The sequence below is a fragment of the Pristis pectinata genome, chromosome 38, assembly GCF_009764475.1.
Source record: "Pristis pectinata isolate sPriPec2 chromosome 38, sPriPec2.1.pri, whole genome shotgun sequence".
NCBI lineage: Eukaryota > Metazoa > Chordata > Chondrichthyes > Rhinopristiformes > Pristidae > Pristis > Pristis pectinata.
This window is the reverse complement of record NC_067441.1, coordinates 76,654-93,756: the sequence shown is the minus strand read 5'-3', so window position 1 is coordinate 93,756 and position 17,103 is coordinate 76,654. Positions and strand designations below refer to the sequence as shown.

The following is a 17,103-nucleotide window of genomic DNA, read 5'->3' as shown; positions in this document are numbered from 1 at the left end:
CCTCACTGTAACACACTGATGCAACCCTCACCCTTCACTGTAACACTGACACACCCCTCACCCCTCACTGTAACACTGACACAACCCGCAACCCTCACTGTAATACTGACACACCCCACACCCCTCACTGTAACACTGATACACCCCTCACCGCTCACTGTAGCACTTATACACACCACACCCCTCACCGTAACAATGACACACCCCACACCCTTCACTATAACACTGACACACTCCGCAACCATCTCTGTAACGCTGACAAACCCCACACCCCGCACTGTAACACTGACACAACCCGCAACCCTCACTGTAACACTGATACACCCCTCACCGCTCACTGTAGCACTTATACACACCACACCCCTCACTGTAACAATGACACACCCCACACCCTTCACTATAACACTGACACACTCCGCAACCATCTCTGTAACACTGACACACCCCACACCCCGCACTGTAACACTGACACACCCCACACCCTGCACTGTAACATTGATACACCCCACACTCCTCACTGTAACACACAGATACACCCCACACCCCTGACTTTAATATTTCCTCAGATTCTATGTGACAAAAGCCACTCAATTTTTGCCCATTGTATTCTGGGCCTGAAGTGGGTCCCACAGTTTTACAAAATCCCTAGGTTTAGGTCTTCATGTCAGAGTGAGACATCAAGTGTGATCGGAATGTTATTGTCGTGAAACAGAGACAGGAAGACATTAGGAGTGAAGCCAGTTGATAACTGTACTCAGGCCTGTGACTGGCATTGCCCTTTTAAGAGGCTGTATTCAGGACGTCTGTGAAGAAGTGGTTTTGTGGTAGGGTGGAGTTGAGAGCTGCCAGCACGTAGAGTGCAGTTGGAGTGTTGAACAGTTTGGATAAATCACCACAAGTCAAGGACACTGAGCTGGAATAAAATCCATCAAGTATCAATTTATTTCGGAAACTTTTTATTATTGCGGTTATGGAAAGCACTCTTTTGCCTGGAATCAAAGAATTTCAATCTTGGGGTAGGAATCCTCTGTGTTTGCTTACAATCCGACCAATATCATTGCAATGTATTTTTGTCTAACTGATGAATTCAGGATTAAATGCTTACTGTTGTTTAAGTATTTTGTTTAAAAAATATTTCTGACAATTTTATGTACGACCTTCATCAGTCGGGGCATTGAGTACAAGAGTTGGGATGTTATGCTGCGGTTGATCGAGACTTGGTTGAGACCCCACCTGGAGAATTGTGTACAGTTTTGATCGCTCTGTTATAGGGAGGAGATCATCAATCTGGAAATAGTGCAGAAAAGATTTACGAGGATGCTGCCAGGACTCGAAGGCCTGAGTTATAGGGAGAGGTTGGGCAGGCTTGGACTTTATTCCTTGGAAGGTAGGAGACTGAGGGGTGACCTCATAGAGGGGTGTAGATAGGGTGAACACACACGTCTTTTTCCCTGGGTAGGGCAACTAAAAACTTGAGGGCACAGGCTTAAAATGAGAGGTGAAAGATTTAAAAGGGACCTGAGGGGCAACTTCTTCCTGCAGAGGGTGGTGGGTGTGTGGAATGAGCTGCCAGAGATAGTGGTTGAGACAGGTACAATAACAACATTTAAAAGAATTTGGATAAGTACACGGATAGGAGAGGATTAGAGGGTTATTGTCCATAGGCAAGCAAATGGGACTGGCTCAGTGGGTATCATGGTTGGTATGGACAAGTTGGGCCGAAGGGCCTGTTTCTGTGATGTATTACTCTATGTCTATGACTTGTGATTCTGTAGCATAATTCGGGATCTCAGGACATTGCAAAGAATTTTAGTTATCAATGATTTATGTTGCTTGGTCACTCTTGTAATGAAGGGGTGGTGGCAGCCAGTTCTTGCACAGTAAGTTCCCAAGAGAGCAAAGTTATAATGTTCAGGTAACATCACCTCTGTGCCACAGGAATGTCAGCCTGGACTTTTGAGCTGTCTCTCTGGAGTAGCCCACACATTCAGACTGACGTAAAAGAGAATACTGTCTCTTTCCTCCTTGCATACATGGGCAATAAATCAGTGGCTTAGCAAAAGATTTAATGAAACTGTGGGCTCAGATAAGGGTTCATACCAGAAGAAAACATAAATGTATTTGTTAATCAAGATGTAGTTATTCACTGTGGGAAACTATTAAAACTAAGACCCTGCATTTGCAATGCAGTTTGACTTCGCAGTGAAGAGGCGAGACTCATACCTCACTGAGTGGGTAACTTAAGAGGGGCTGAATGGTCTCTCCCATTCTTGGTGTCTCCAAGCTAACAAAGGTGCTCACAAGCTCCACATAACACCGCTCCACTATCCTCCCTGTGGTCCTGGACTGGGATTACACAGAAAACCTGAGCAAATAATCCATCTGACACTGGCATTGCATACCGAACAAGTGCCTAACTGTCAGAGGTGGCAATGCGATGTAAACTGAGGCCTTGTCTGCTATGTGGTCATACATAAAAGATCCAACGACAACATTTTGAAGAGGAGCAGGTGAGCAAGTCCTATCCCAAGTTTAGAACATAGAACAGTACAGCACAGGAATGGGTCCTTCAGCCCATCATGTTTGCACTGACTATCCCTAATCAAACCCTGTCTTTCCAGATGCACATATATCTTATCCCTCAGAATCCTCTCCAGTAGCTTACCTACCATAGATGTTAGACTTACTGGCCTATAGTTCCCAGGTTTTTCTTTACTGCCTTTCTTAATTAAAGGCACAACATTCGCTACCCTCCAGTCTACCGGCGTCTCACCTGTGGCTAACATATATATGGTGCAAATATCTCAGCAGGTCTCCTGCAATTTCTTCTCCGGCCTCCCACAGTGTTCTTGGATAAACCTGGTCAGGCCCTGGAAATCTATCTCCCTTCATACCTTTTAAAACATCCAGCATCTCCTCTACTGTAATGTGGACTATCCCCAAGGACCCCCCCCCCCCCCCCCATTTATTTTTCCCAGTTTGGAAGTCTTTATGTCTTTCTCCACAATAAAAACAGAGGAGAAATATTCATTAAGGACCCCGCCCATCTCCTGCAGCTCCACACAAAGATGTCCCCTTTGGTCTTTGAGGGGCCCTCTTCTCTCGAGTTACTCTTTTTCTCTTAATATACTTATAAAATTGCTTTGGATTTTCCTTAATCTTCTCTGCCAAAGTTATCTCCTGACCCCTTTTTGCGCTCCTGATTTCCTTCTTGAGTACACTCCTGCATCCCCTATATTCCTCCTGGGATTCACTTGATCCCAGCGGCTGTACCTGACCCATGCCTCCTTTTCCCTGGCCAAGGCCTCAATATTTCTCCTAATCCAAGGTTCCCTACTCCTACCAGCCTTGCCCACCAACATGCAGACCTTGAGCTCTCACTATCTCTCCTTTTAAAGCCTCCCACTTGCCTGTGGTCCCTTTGCCTGTAAACAACCTACTCTAATCAACCAAAATGAGTGAGCGAATCGGGCCCTTCAAGGACCTAGCTCCTGTCTCATACTGTCAAAATTCACCTTGCCCCAAGACTGACTCACTGGAGTTTGACAGAATAAGCAGTGATCTCAGTGAAACAGAGAGGGGCAGACAGGGTGGGTGCTGAGAGGTTGTTCCCCAGGCTGCTGAGTCTAGAACCAGTGACACAGTCTCAGGATCAGGCGTCAGACGTTTTGGACAGAGAGGACGAGGAATCTCCTCAGCCAGATGTGTGGGGACCTTTGGGATTCTCACCTCCAGAAGGTGTGGAACTCAAGTCACTAGGATATCCAAGGCTGGACTTGATGGATTTTTGGATTCGAAAGAAACCAAGGGATGTGGATATCTGTGGGAAAATGAGTGCTGACTAAAGGAGGATAAATCCCAGGGGCCTGACAAGTGTGACATTGTGAGAAGCAAGGGAGGAGATTGCTGGGCCCTGTCAGATTTTTGTATTTGTTAGCCATGGGTAAAGTCTGGGAGACAAGAGGGCAGCTAATGTTGTGCCTTTATTTAAAAAGAACTGCAAGGGTAAGTCAGGGAACTCCAGGCCAGTGAGTCTGACATCTGTGCCGGGAAAGTTGCTGGAAGAGATTCTGAGAGACAGGATAAATCTGCCTTTGGAATGGCAAGGACTGGTTCAGGGTAATCAGCATGGCTTTGTGTCCAGGAAACCGTATCTCACACATATTTTTAATTATTTTTGAGGAGGTGACCAAGGGAATTGACAAGGTCCCTCATGGTGGACTGACTTGGAAGGTTAGAATAATGGGATCAGGGTGAGATAGCAAGTTGGATACAAAATTTGCTTAGTGGTAGGAGGCAGAGGGTGGTAGTGGAGGGTTGTGATTCAGATTGGAGATCTGCGACCAGTGGTGTGCCACCGGGATCAGTGCTGGGGCCTCTGTCGTTTGTCACATATATTAATGATTTGGATGAAAATATACGTGCTGAGGTTAGTAAGTTTGCAGATGACACCAAAATCTGTAGTAAATGGACAGTGAAGATTACAATAGGATCTAGATCAACTGGGAAAGTGGGCATGGGAATGGCTGATAGAATTTAACTCAGACAAATGCGAAGTGATGCATTATGGAAAGTTAAACCAGACCAGGACATAGATACCGAATGACAAAAGGGTCCTGGGGAATATTAATGATCAGAGACACCTTGAGGTACAAGTACATAGTTTCCTGAAAATGGGAACACGGGTGAGTAAGGTGTATGGCGTGCTTGCAATCATCGGCTGAGGCAATGGATATAAAAGTTGGGACATCATGTTACAATTGTACAAAACATTGGTTGGGCTGCACTTGGAGTACTGTGTGCAGTTCTGGTCACCACTCCATAAGAACGATGTGATTAAGTTACAGAGGGTGCAGAAAAGATTCACAGAGATGTTGCCTGGACTGAAGGACTTGAGTTAACAGGAGAGGTTGGATATGCTAGGTCTATTTTCTCTGGAGCGAAGGAGTCTGAGAGGTGACATGATAGAGGTATATAAAATTATGAGAGGCACAAATAGGGTAGATGGCCAGAATCTGTTTCCCATGGTAGGGGTGCCTAAAACTAGAGGGCATAGGTTTAAGGTGAAAGGGAGGAGGTTCAAAGGGGATCTAAGGGGTAAATGTTTCACACAGAGGATGGTGGGTATATGGAATGAGCTGCTAGTGGAGATGGTAGAGGCAGGAACAGAAACAGCATTTGGAAGACATTTGGGCACGTACATGGATAGGAAAGGTTTAGAGGGATCTGGGCCAAATGCAGGCAAATAGGATGTGTAGATAGGCATCTTAGTCAGCATGGATGAGTTGGGCTGAAGGACCTGTTTCCGAGCTGAATAAATCTTTGAATCTATAAGTTAACATTCAACCAGCTTGTCAAACATATCCCTTGCCTCCGTGTCAGTGTGCTCATATATCAGACGGCTTGTTGCCTTCCCGTTTGGCTTCCGTTTTTAGATCTCCTTCCAATAAATATTGCAATCATATGCACTTGCAAAAGACTCCCTCTTGACTCAGCTGTATCAGCCTGTGGCCAGAGGCTGCATTTAAAATAGATAAATAGGATGATGGAGGTGTGTGGGGGAAGGGGACTGCAACCATGGGTGCACTGTAAGTAGGGAGGAACGTCCCTGATCGCCACAAAGTGTGACACTGCAGAGAATTGCCCATCCCAGTGCCCTGTGCCCGAATCCCTGCACTCCCATCAGTTAGTCTAGCTCTATGCCTTTATAAATAATGTTGACGTTGGCCCTGACCTTTACATATTCCGGATGCTGATATCCAAATTTAGAATGGGAATATCCTATGTAATTGTGTCATGGTGTCATCGTAGGGTGACAGGTTTGCATTGGGAATTTCCATTCTAAATGTGGAGGTAGGAATTCCTGATGGGACTGTTAAAGTAAGGATATAATATGACTTGCGTATGGGGAATGAATTAGACCTCAGGTCTTGGATGACTTTAGTTTGTTAACTCCATTTTCCAATTCATCTTTAGCTAAAAATATGTGAGTCTTTACCAAACAACGCCACCACAAGATAGGTTAAGGCAAATGCTGGACCAGGGCAGTAATTCATCCTCCCCATTTACCTCAACTAAGCCTGTCCTTCTCCAAACTCCCCCACCTCATCCAAGTGAGGGGGCCGACTTTTTATCCTAAGGAACAGCACCCGAGAGGCTGAGACTCCAGCAGCAGTGGTAATTTGTGCTGAATATGCAAAACTATTCATACAATAATAAAAAGGGAAAAGGGTTCAATGAGTACAGGTCAGAGAGAGTCATGGAGTCATAGAGCACAGAAACAGGCCCTTCGGCCCAACTCGTCTGTGCTGACCAAATTGTCTGTGAGAGGCTAGATTACAATCCTGGATGAAGGGACTGAGGGATACAGGGGCGATGAAAATTTTGATCATCGACCCTGTGATATCAAAGAACTACAACACAGAGAGAGGCCATTTGGCCCATTTTATCTATGCTGGGTGATAAGTAATCTACAGCACTGGGTCCATAGTCCTGCAGGTCATGGCTCTTCAAGTTCAAATCCAAGTTGCTGCTTCAACCATGTATTCATGTAGTGAGTTCCAGATCTATAGCACTGGGGCAAAAATTTTTTTTCATCCCCTGTCCAATCCTTCTACTAACTTACTAGGCTGCAATAAAGAATCACTGGGACTGGAGATTTGAGTTGTCAGGAGAGACTGGATAGGTTCCCTGGAGCAAAAATGGCTTTTAAAATTTGTAATTGTACCCACCTCTACCAGCTGTTCTGGCAGCTCATTCCATATACCCACCTCCAATTTGCCCCTCAGGCTCCCTTTAAATCTTTCTCCTCTCACCTTAAACCAATGCCCTCGAGGGTTAGACTTTCCCACCCTGGGAACAAGACTGACTGCATTCATCCTATCTATGCCCCTGATGATTTTATAAACCTGCACAAGATCACTCCTCAGCCTCCGACGTTCCAGTGAATGTAAACCCAACCTATCCACTCTCTCCTTCCAGGCAACATCCTGGTGAATCCCTTCTTCACTTTCTCTATTGCTACCACATCCTTCCAGTGTGGTGACCAGAACTGTGTACAGTACTCCCAAGTAGACCTCAATTACAAGTCTCTCCTGTCTTTGTTCCAAAGAAAATAAATTGAACTGAGACAATCTCAATTAATATCTATTTTGTTCCAGTCTTGACAACATCCTCACACATCTATTTTACTTATCGTGATGCTGATGGAGGCTATTCAGCCCATTGGGTCCCTGCTACCTCCCAGCAGAACAATGCCATCAGTCATGTTGAAGCTCTCCTTGTTTCCTTGTTCTCCTGTAGTTTATCCCTTCCCACACATGCCCATTAACTTTGATTCTTTTGCTGCTTACCTACACTAGAGGAATTTACAGTGACTAATTAAACTATCAGTACATCTTTGGGATGTGGGAGGAATCTGGAGCACCTGGGGGAAACCCACAAAATCTCAGACCCTAACCTTAACCCAAGGTCAGGATAAAACCCACATCTCCCAGGTTATGAGGCAGCAGTGCTATCTGCTGCATTTTACATGACTGTCTTCAGTGCAGTAACAGCTTTGCAGTAATGTTGTGACCAGAACTGTGCACAGCGCTCATGCTGTGGCCTAATTTTTAAGGCTAGAACCTGCAAATGTTGGGAAGTTAAAATAAAACAGATAATGCTGAAAATCCTCAGGAGGTCAGGCAGCACCTGTGGAGAGAGAAAATGAGTTGTCAATTCAAGGCACTAGCCTTTCACCAGAATAAAGCAAGGTTAGAAAGGAAGCATGTCTTAAGAAGGGTGAGACAGAGGGAGCACCTGTGATACGGTGCAGACTAACCAGTATTGGTGCTCTTTAAAGCATTGTATACAGTCTGAACCAAACCTCACTGCTCTTATATTCTATGTCTTGGCTAATGAAAGAAGGTATCCCCATATGTCTGTTCTGCTAGCTTGTAGGATCTGTGGATAACTGACCCAGGAGGAGAGAGATGTTAACGTGCCATGGTTTACACAGAAAACTCCATTGTGTGAGTTTTCCCAAATGTGATGTTGACAGTAACGGTAGTTACTGTTGGGTTTGATCAGAGATAACTCAGCAGGTGCCTGAGATTGAAGCTGAGGACCTACCTCCCAGTACTGAAAGTACACTGGGCGTTGACTTCAGTAATTAAGCCACAAATGTGCAGTGGAGACCGCAACTGGTTTCCTGCTTATGCACACCCCCACACACCATGCTCCGTCTCTCCAACAACATCAGCAAGGTCAGGCTGTTGCTAAGGAAACAAATTTTTGATGACCTTGCCCTTCCTGCTCTATTTCCTTCCCCACCCTTCCTTGTCAACCTGTTGCCCAGCCTGTCTTGTAACAAACAGACAGGATCTTGGAGGTGGACTCCTCCATGTCTCCAAAGCTCAGAAGAAATGTCTTTAACACAGCAGTTGAATTAGTCAGCCCTAGGCCTATGAATCTATGGAGGTGAGGTTTGGGGTGTAGGGCCAGTCACCACTGCTTGCTCTCTCATTGTCCAGTAATAGCCCAGCAAGGAGTCAGGGAGATGTTGGCGTGAGAGCTTTTGTTGATGAGTGGTGGTATGGCAGTGGGAGTGCCAGTATGGTTGTGATGCATGTGCAAGGGGAAGGTTAGTTGTGTATCCAAGTGCAAGAGTGAATGTGAGGCAGTGTGGGAGTACAGTCAGTTGTGACTGTCGATTTGAGTATGCAAGGGATCTGTTCCATGTTTTCCGGGGGATAAAGCAGAAGGACGAGGAATTGAACAGCTTAGCAGGCTCTTGAGGCAGTGATATAGACGTTAGACCGAGCTGATGTGGTTGAACAGGGCCCAACAGAAAAGCATACTTATCAGTACAGAAATGTCACTCAGTGAAATAACAACGGCTATAGGACAGGAACTGAGAAAACGCTGTAGTCCTGATAAGGCTCAAATCGAAACCTGCTGCTGGGGCACTCTGAACAAAATACAGGAAACAGATCTGCTGTTGATCAGTCTTGTGTCACAGTACTTGAAGCTCTTTCTACTCTGTCCCATCACACACTCCCAGGATTAGACACAGAGTGAATCTCCCTCTATACTGTCCCATCACACTCCCAGTGCAAGGGTTAGACACAGAGTGAAGCTCCTTCTACACTACCCCATCATACTCCCAGGGGTAGATAGGGTGAAATTTCCTCTACCTCGTTTTGTCACACACTCCCAGGGCAGGGAAAACATGGTTTGGATATGTAGTAAAGCTCTCTCTACATTATCCCATCACACATTCCTCGGGCAGGTTCAGCATGGATAAGACACAGAGTGAAGCTCCCTTAATGTTATCCCATCAAACACTCTCAGGACAGGCACAGCACATGTTAACTTTGCTCTCCCCTTCATTTATTGGAAAGAGCTGGGCCAGGAATTTGAAAAGGTCATATTTAAACTGGACTCCATGAAGACAGATGTTCATGTCAAGGGTGGTTGGGGGTGTGGGGTCAGGATTGCAGGGTAGGGTAGAGTAACTGACATTTTGAGAGCAGCTGTGAGGCGTGGGAGAGGACTTTCTCGCAGGAGAACAATGCTACTGTCTAGTGAACATTAATAGCTGGTTATTTTAATTTTTCTGATGATTGATATTATTTATTTTGTCATTTTTCCCCCCAGTGAATGTTGATTGAATATGTGTCTTGGCCTTCAAGCACACTAACTGTCTGTCCAGCCATAACAGATTCACGTCTGGTCACTGAGACACCCCAGACCTGATTAACCTAAAGTGTGCCTACCCTGTGACCGTGCCCCATTGTTCCTGATTGGATTCTCTCTGTCTTGGCTCAGCCACTGAAAGTGAATGAAAAGCAAGAATTTTAAAGTGACTTTCACCATCTCAGACACCCCAGTATCCAACAAGTGAAGGCACTGTGGTGATCTAGGGAAGGCAGAAGCTAATTTGTGCACAGCAAGCTGCTCCACTGGTGAATGCAGAGCATTTTATCACCACCTGACACGGTCAACGGGGTTTTGATTTAATGTCTCACATAAAGGAGATAGGGTACAGTGCTGACACAGGGTGTGTGTCAATCTGGATTATGGGGTTAATATTGAGATTTGCCTCACATGCAGCGCTGGGACACATAGTCTTTGGTTAGGGAAACATACCCCAGGTATCCTCTGAGTCAGGATGCATGGGATCCAGGGAAACTTGGCTGTGTGGATTCAGAATTGGCTCGCCCATAGAAGACAGAGGGTGGTGGTAGATGGAGCCTGTTCCGCATGGAGGTCGGTGACCAGTGATGTTCTGCAGGGATCTGTTCTGGGACCCCTGTTCTTTGTGATTTTTATAAATAACTTGGATGACGACGTGGAAAGGTGGGTTAGTAAGTTTGCAGGTGACACAAAGGTTGGTGGTGGAGTGGATAGTGTTGAAAGTTGCTGTAGATTACAACAGGACATTGATAGGATGCAAACCTGGGCTGAGAAGTGGCAGATGGAGTTCAACCCAGAAAAGTGTGAAGTGATACACTTTGGAAGATTGAATTTGAAGGCAGAATACAAGATTAATGGCAGGACTCTTAGCAGTGTGGAGGAACTGTGCAGGTGAATAGGGTTGTTAAGAAGGCATAAGGTGTGTTGGCCTTCATTGGTCGGGGTATTGAGTTCAAGAGCCGTGTGGTAATGTTGCAACTTTATAGAACTCTGGTTAGACCACACTTGGAGCATTGTGTTCAGTTCTAGTCACCTCATTATAGTAAGGATGTGGAAGCTTTAGAGAGGGTGCAGAGGAGATTTACCAGGATGCTGACTGGATTGGAGAGCATGTCTTATGAGGATAGATTGAGTGAGCTGGGGCTTTTCTCTGTGGAGAGAAGGAGGATGAGAAGTGACTTGACAAAGGTGTACAAGATGATAAGAGGCATAGGTCGAGTGGACAGTCAGAGAATTTTTCCCAGGGTGAAAATGGCTAACATGAGGGGGCATAATTTTAAGGTGATTGGAGGAAGGTATAAGGTGGATGTCAGAGATAAGTTTTTTTACACAGTGAGTGGTGGGTGCATGGAACACATTGCCTGCAGAGGTTCTGGGGGCAGATTCATTAGGGGTGTTTAAGAGACTCTGAGATAGACACAAGAATGATAGAAAAATGGAGGGCTCTGTGGGAGAGAAGGGTTAGCCAGATCTTAGAGCAGGATAAAATGTTGGCACAGCATTGTGGGCTGAAGGGCCTGTACTGTGTTGTAGTGTTCTATGTTCTATATTCCATATCTTACAGAGTGGCCCTGACCTAGTTTTGAACTTTGAATTACTTTCTCTTGTTTTTACAGGAATGATAGGGAGTAGATAGGTGGGATTTTAGCAATTGTCCTTGAGTGATGATTGTCAGGTGAATGTGACTTAACAACGGTTTCAGCCTTCTGAAAAACTGGACTGGTAAAAACTGGAAATTCCCAGTCAATCCTTTAAGAGAGCTTGTTTGTCTTACCAGGTGGAGCAATTAGCCAGATAACTAGTGAAGGTCTGATGTTCAGCTTTCAACCCAGTCCCCACACCTGCTTTACCCTAGAGGCAGGAAGTGGTTTTCACTGTGAGCTAAGTGAGTGCATGAAGTTTGAGCAAACCTCAGTGTGATAGTTCCTTCACCCCATCCTATGAGAAACAAAGCAACATGGATTTATGGTGCACCTTTGGCAGTAACATTCCCAGACTGCCACACAGTGTAATCGAAAACAATTTGACACTGTCTCTCTTAAGGAAATACAGTAAAACTCCAGTAATCTGAGGAGTAAATGTTTCACTGGCTAGAGAGGGTGCAGAAAAGATTCACAAGGATGTTACATGGATTGGAGGGCTTGATTTATAAGGAGAGATTGGATAGGCTGGGTCTGTTTTCCTGGAGCAAGGGAGGCTGAGAGGTGACATGATAAGGTGTATAAAATTATGAGAGACATAGATAGGGTAGATAGTCAGAATCTGTTTCCCATGGTAGGGGTGTCTAAAACTAGAAGGCATAGGTTTGTGATGAAGGAGGTTTAAAGGAGATCTAAGGGGTAAATGTTTCACACAAAGAGTAAATGGTCTCATGAATGAGCTTCCGGAGGGGGTGGTGGAGGCAGGAACAGGGACAACATTTAAGGGGCATCTGGACAGGTACTTGAATGAGCAGGGCATAGAAGGATATAGACAATGCAGGAAAGTGGGATTAGTACAGATAGGCATGATGGTCGACATAGTCATGATGGGCTGAAGGACTTGTTTCTATGCTGTACATCTGTATGACTCTAATCCAACACCCTGCAGACTTTCAAAACTATTGAATATTACTTCTCATAATACACTGACACATTTTTAATTCACTTTTTTTAGATGTTACACAGTAGTCTAATAAATTTTCCAGTGAATTGAGAGAATTTAAGGGGAGTTCAGGAATCAAAGCTCAATGAGTTTAACGGGAGCATGGGAATGGGCCCCAGTGAGTTCAAAAGGAGTGCGGGAATGGGACCCCGGTGAGTGTAAAGGGAGGGAGGAAAACTCAGAGCCACACGTCGATCCACCATGATTTCCGAACAATATGGTAGGGGATTATCAGAGTTTTACTGTATTAGGACAGGTGACCAAATTCTAGGTAAAGGGTCAGTTTTAAGGAGAGAAAGCTGGAGAGGTTTTAAAAGGATAATTCCAGGTTCGAGCAGCTGAAGACATGGCAACAATGGGAATTGGAGATGAAGAGGGGAGAACAAAAGGAACATTTTAGGGCTGGAAGAAGCCACAGAGATGGAGTGTGGTGGAGCCATGGAGGGATTTGAAATGACGGTGAGAGTCACACAGCATAGAAACGGGCCATTTGGCCCAAAATGTCCATACTGACCATTGGGCACCCATCTATATTAATCCCATCTTCCAACACTTGGCCCATGGTCTTCTATACCTAGGTGATTCAAGTGCTCATCTAGACACTTCTTAAATGCTGTCAGTGACTTTGTTTCCACCACTCTCCCAGGCAGAGTATTCCAGATACTTGCCACTCTCTGGGTGAAGAAGGTCTCCATCAGGACTCCCCTAAATCTTTTACACCTTACCCTAAATCTATGTCCGCTAGTTTTATTCAACTCTGATATTTGAGAAAGATTCTTGCAGTCTACCCTGTCTGTACCTATCATAATTTTATATACCTCAATCATAATCTCTTAATTTTGTCCACTCCAGGGAGAACAGATCCAGTCTCTCCAATCTCTCCTCATAATTGAAATGTTCTATCCCAGGCAACATGCTGGTGAATCTCCTCCGCACCCTCTCCAGTGCAATCACATCTTCCCTATAATGTGGTGAATAGAAGTCCAGCTGAGTTCTGACCAACATTATATAAATTTGGAGCATAACCTCCCTGATCTTATACTCAATACCCTGATTAAAGAAGGCCAGTATTCCAGTGCCTTCTTAACCACGTTGTCAACCTGTGCTGCCATCTTCAATGATCTTTGGACTTGCACACCCAGGTTCCCCTGTTCCTCTGTTCTCCCTAGAACCTTACCTTTGATGGTGTATGCCCTAGCCTCATTAATATTCCCAAGATGAATCACCTCACATTTATCAGGATTAAACATCTGATATTTTTTAGCCTATTTCACCAGCACATCAACAGCCTAAGACTGCCGTCCACACTGTCAACAACTCCACCAATCTTTGTACCTACAAATTTTCTGATCATGCCTCGTACATCCACATTCAAGTATATTACAAGCAGCAAGGGTACCAGCACCGATCCCTGTGGAATACCACTAGTCACAGACATCTAATCACAAAAACCATTGCCCTCTGTCTCTGATTGCCAAGCCAACGTTGTTGTCTGCATATCAAGTTCACATCCTTGTAGTATCTATAGGGTCCTTTGCATTGCTGCTTGCATAAGCAAATGAGCAGAGGTGGAACTATGAACAGAACAACCTCTGTTGAAAGCTGCAACTCTCCACTAAACATAGTATCTGGTTACACATTACATTGCTTTCCCTTTAAAAAGGAAATAAATTAATACAGTTGATTAAACCTCTTACACCTGAAATGAAACAATGGGCCCTGTTCCGATGGAGGGTCTTTCCACAGATGCAGCCTGACCTGCTGAGCAGATCCAGCATCTTTTGCTTTTATGTTAGGTTTCCAGCATCTGCAGTTTTTTTTTTGATTTTCATTATAAATTGTGCAATTGCAATACTTACAATTATAAATTCAGTCAACCATGAATTTGCTTCATTTCTCAGTCCTCTTCAATTTGCTCATCTCCACCGGTGAACCATGCACTCCCGGCACTGGTAATTCCAGTGAGCCTTCCCCAATGAGCCTTGTGCACCTGGTCTCACATACTGTCAGCAATCGTTGCCTCAGAATAATTGTTGTCTTGGCTTTAAATGCATTGCTTTACATTACTGTCTACTTGCTATCACCTGTATGCACTGAACTGTCGAAATAAAAATTAACGCAGTAGCTAATAACTCTTACCAATAATAACAGTAGTTAAATTTGTCAAGTTCAAGTCTATTGTCATAGGCATCCATACACAGGGTATAAATACCATGAAAGTTAGCTTTTTGCAGCAGCGGCAGAGTACATTACAAACAATACAAACGTAAGTTAACATAAAATTAAATTTAAAGTTTCAAACTCAAGTTTGTTGTCATATGCACAAGTACATGTATCAGAATTAGAATCAGAATCAAGTTTATTATCACTGACTTATATGTCGTGAAGTTTGTTGTTTTGCAGTAACAGTACAGTGCAATGACATAAAAATTACTATAAATTACAAAATAAATAGTGCAAAGAAAGGAATAACAAATTAATGTTCGTGGTTTTGTGGACTGTTCAGAAATCTGATGGCAGAGGGGAAGAAGCTGTTCCTAAATTGTTGAGGGTGGATCTTCAGGCTCCTGTACCTCCTCCCTGATGGTAGTAATGAGAAGAGGGCACGTCCCAGATGGTGAGGCTTCTTAGTGATGGATGCTGCCTTCTTGAGGAATTGCCTCTTGAAGATGGCCTTGATGGTACAGAGGGTTGTGCCCATGATGGAGCTGGCTGAGTCTCCAATCCTCTGAAGCCTCTTGCATTCCTGTGCAATGGAGCTTCCATACCAGTCAGAATGCTTTCCACCATACATTTATAGAAATTGTCAAGGGTCTTTGGTGATATACCAAATCTCCTCAAACTCCTCATGAAGTAATGCCGCTAGCATGCCTTCTTCATGATTGCATCAATGTGTTGGGCCCAGGATAGATCTTCAGAGATATTGACACCCAGGAACTTGAAGCTACTCACCCTTTCCACCACTGACCCCTCAATGAGGACTGGTGTGTGTTCTCCCGACTTCCCCTTCCTGAAGTCCACAATCAATTCCCTGGTCTTGTTGGTGTTGAGTGTGAGGTTGTTGCCACACCACTCAACCAGCTGAACTATCTAACCTTGCGCAGGTGCAATGAAAATCTTACTTGCAGCAGCCTCACAGACACGTAGCATCAGAGACACAACATTCAAGAAAAACATCAACCAAACATAAATTATACAAAGTTATGCAAGAAAGAACACAATTAAAACAAAACAGAGCCCAATTAAAATAAATTATACGTCACTTACACATTGTATTAATTACTTTACTGACACCACCAACTCAGTCACAAGAATCTCTGGTTACTTCTCAAAGCTCTGCATTGAGTTCCATCCTGATGCCCACTCTGACTTCCTGTTGTCATCAGACCTTTCTTCTTTCCTGCCGTCACCCTATTGTGAAACGGACATGCCTTCTGACTTGGATCGTCTCCTAGGCTTTTGATTCTCAGTTTGTCCTGTCACACTCTGACTGCTGGCATTAATAAGCTTATCCCTGTTGTAACATCCTTCAGAGATTTTCAGATCATTGGAACTGCCTCCGCATGGGCATGCACTCCTCTCTCAACTTAAACTGCGCACGATTCAGTTCATTCAACGATTCCGCAAATAACTAGAGTCCGGCGGACACTGAGCGCGTCACCAGAACTTGCACAGTCTCAACTTCTCTATAGAGACTGCCAGGTCCATAAAGTCATAGAAAGATACAGCACAGAAAGCCCTTCAGCTCACCAAGTCTGTGCTGACCATCAACCACACATTTACACAAATCCTGCATTATTCCCACTTGTATTCTCTCCCCATATTCACCCACACACTAGAGGTAATTTACTGCGGCCAATTAACATCTTTGGGATGTGGAAGGAAACCAGACCACCTGGAAGAAACCCACACAATCACAGGGAGAACACGCACACAGACAGTACCCAAGGTCAAGATCAAACCTGGGCCTCTGGTGTCCTGAGACAATGGTTCCACTGTGCCACTCCAGTCAATGTCACCCTACTACATCACGTCCAGAAGAAGTCTCTGCCATTTTCTGCGGAGTAACTCCCTCAGTCCACCACCCAGCCCTTCCTCCTAACTACTGAAGGTTTTTAATTCATCATACGGTTTCCTCTTGAAGGCCGCAATGGAACCTCCCTTCGCTACATCTGCATGTTCCAGATTCCAACCAAATGTGGCATAAGCAAGTTTTTTTCCCATGTTACTTTTACTTCTCTTTCCCCTATCTTATAGTTGTGACCAAAGGAAACTGCCTCCCAGTATACCTCCCTGTCCAGACCTAGAGAACAGCCAATGTGGCACCTTTATTCAAGAAGGCAGCAGGGACTAGTCACCTAATACAGGCTAATGTCAGTGGTAGGGAAGTTATTGAAAAAAATTCTGAGGGACAGGGTTAATCTACACAGGGATTGATCAGAGATAGTCAGCTTGGGTTTGTTAGTGGGAGATCATGTCTGCCCAATTTGACTAAGTTTATTGGAACAAGTAACACAAAACATTGATGAGGGCAGTGCAGTAGCTTCAGTATAACAGTAAGGCTTTTGACAAGGTCACACATGGAAAGATGGTCAAAAGGTTAGAGCCCATGGGATTCAAGGCAAGTTGTCAAATTGGCTCCAAAGTTGGCTTCATAATAGGAGACAGAAGATGATGATGGAGGGTTATTTTTGTGATTGGAAGCCTGTACTTTGACCCATGTTGTTTGACATATACATTAATGCTTTAAATATGAATGGTGGAGGTACTGTATGATTAGTA

General features: G+C 44.5%; 1 protein-coding gene across 1 annotated transcript in view; it reads left to right on the top strand.

Moving 5' to 3' along the window:
- Positions 1-840: 840 nt before the first annotated feature.
- The window catches only part of LOC127586969 (RAS guanyl-releasing protein 2-like), a 73,251-nt gene continuing 56,988 nt past the window's right edge, over positions 841-17,103 (top strand). The window contains exon 1 of the mRNA XM_052045025.1: positions 841-1,016. The gene's annotated coding sequence lies outside the window, so the exon portion shown is untranslated. The remainder of the gene's footprint in view (positions 1,017-17,103) is intronic.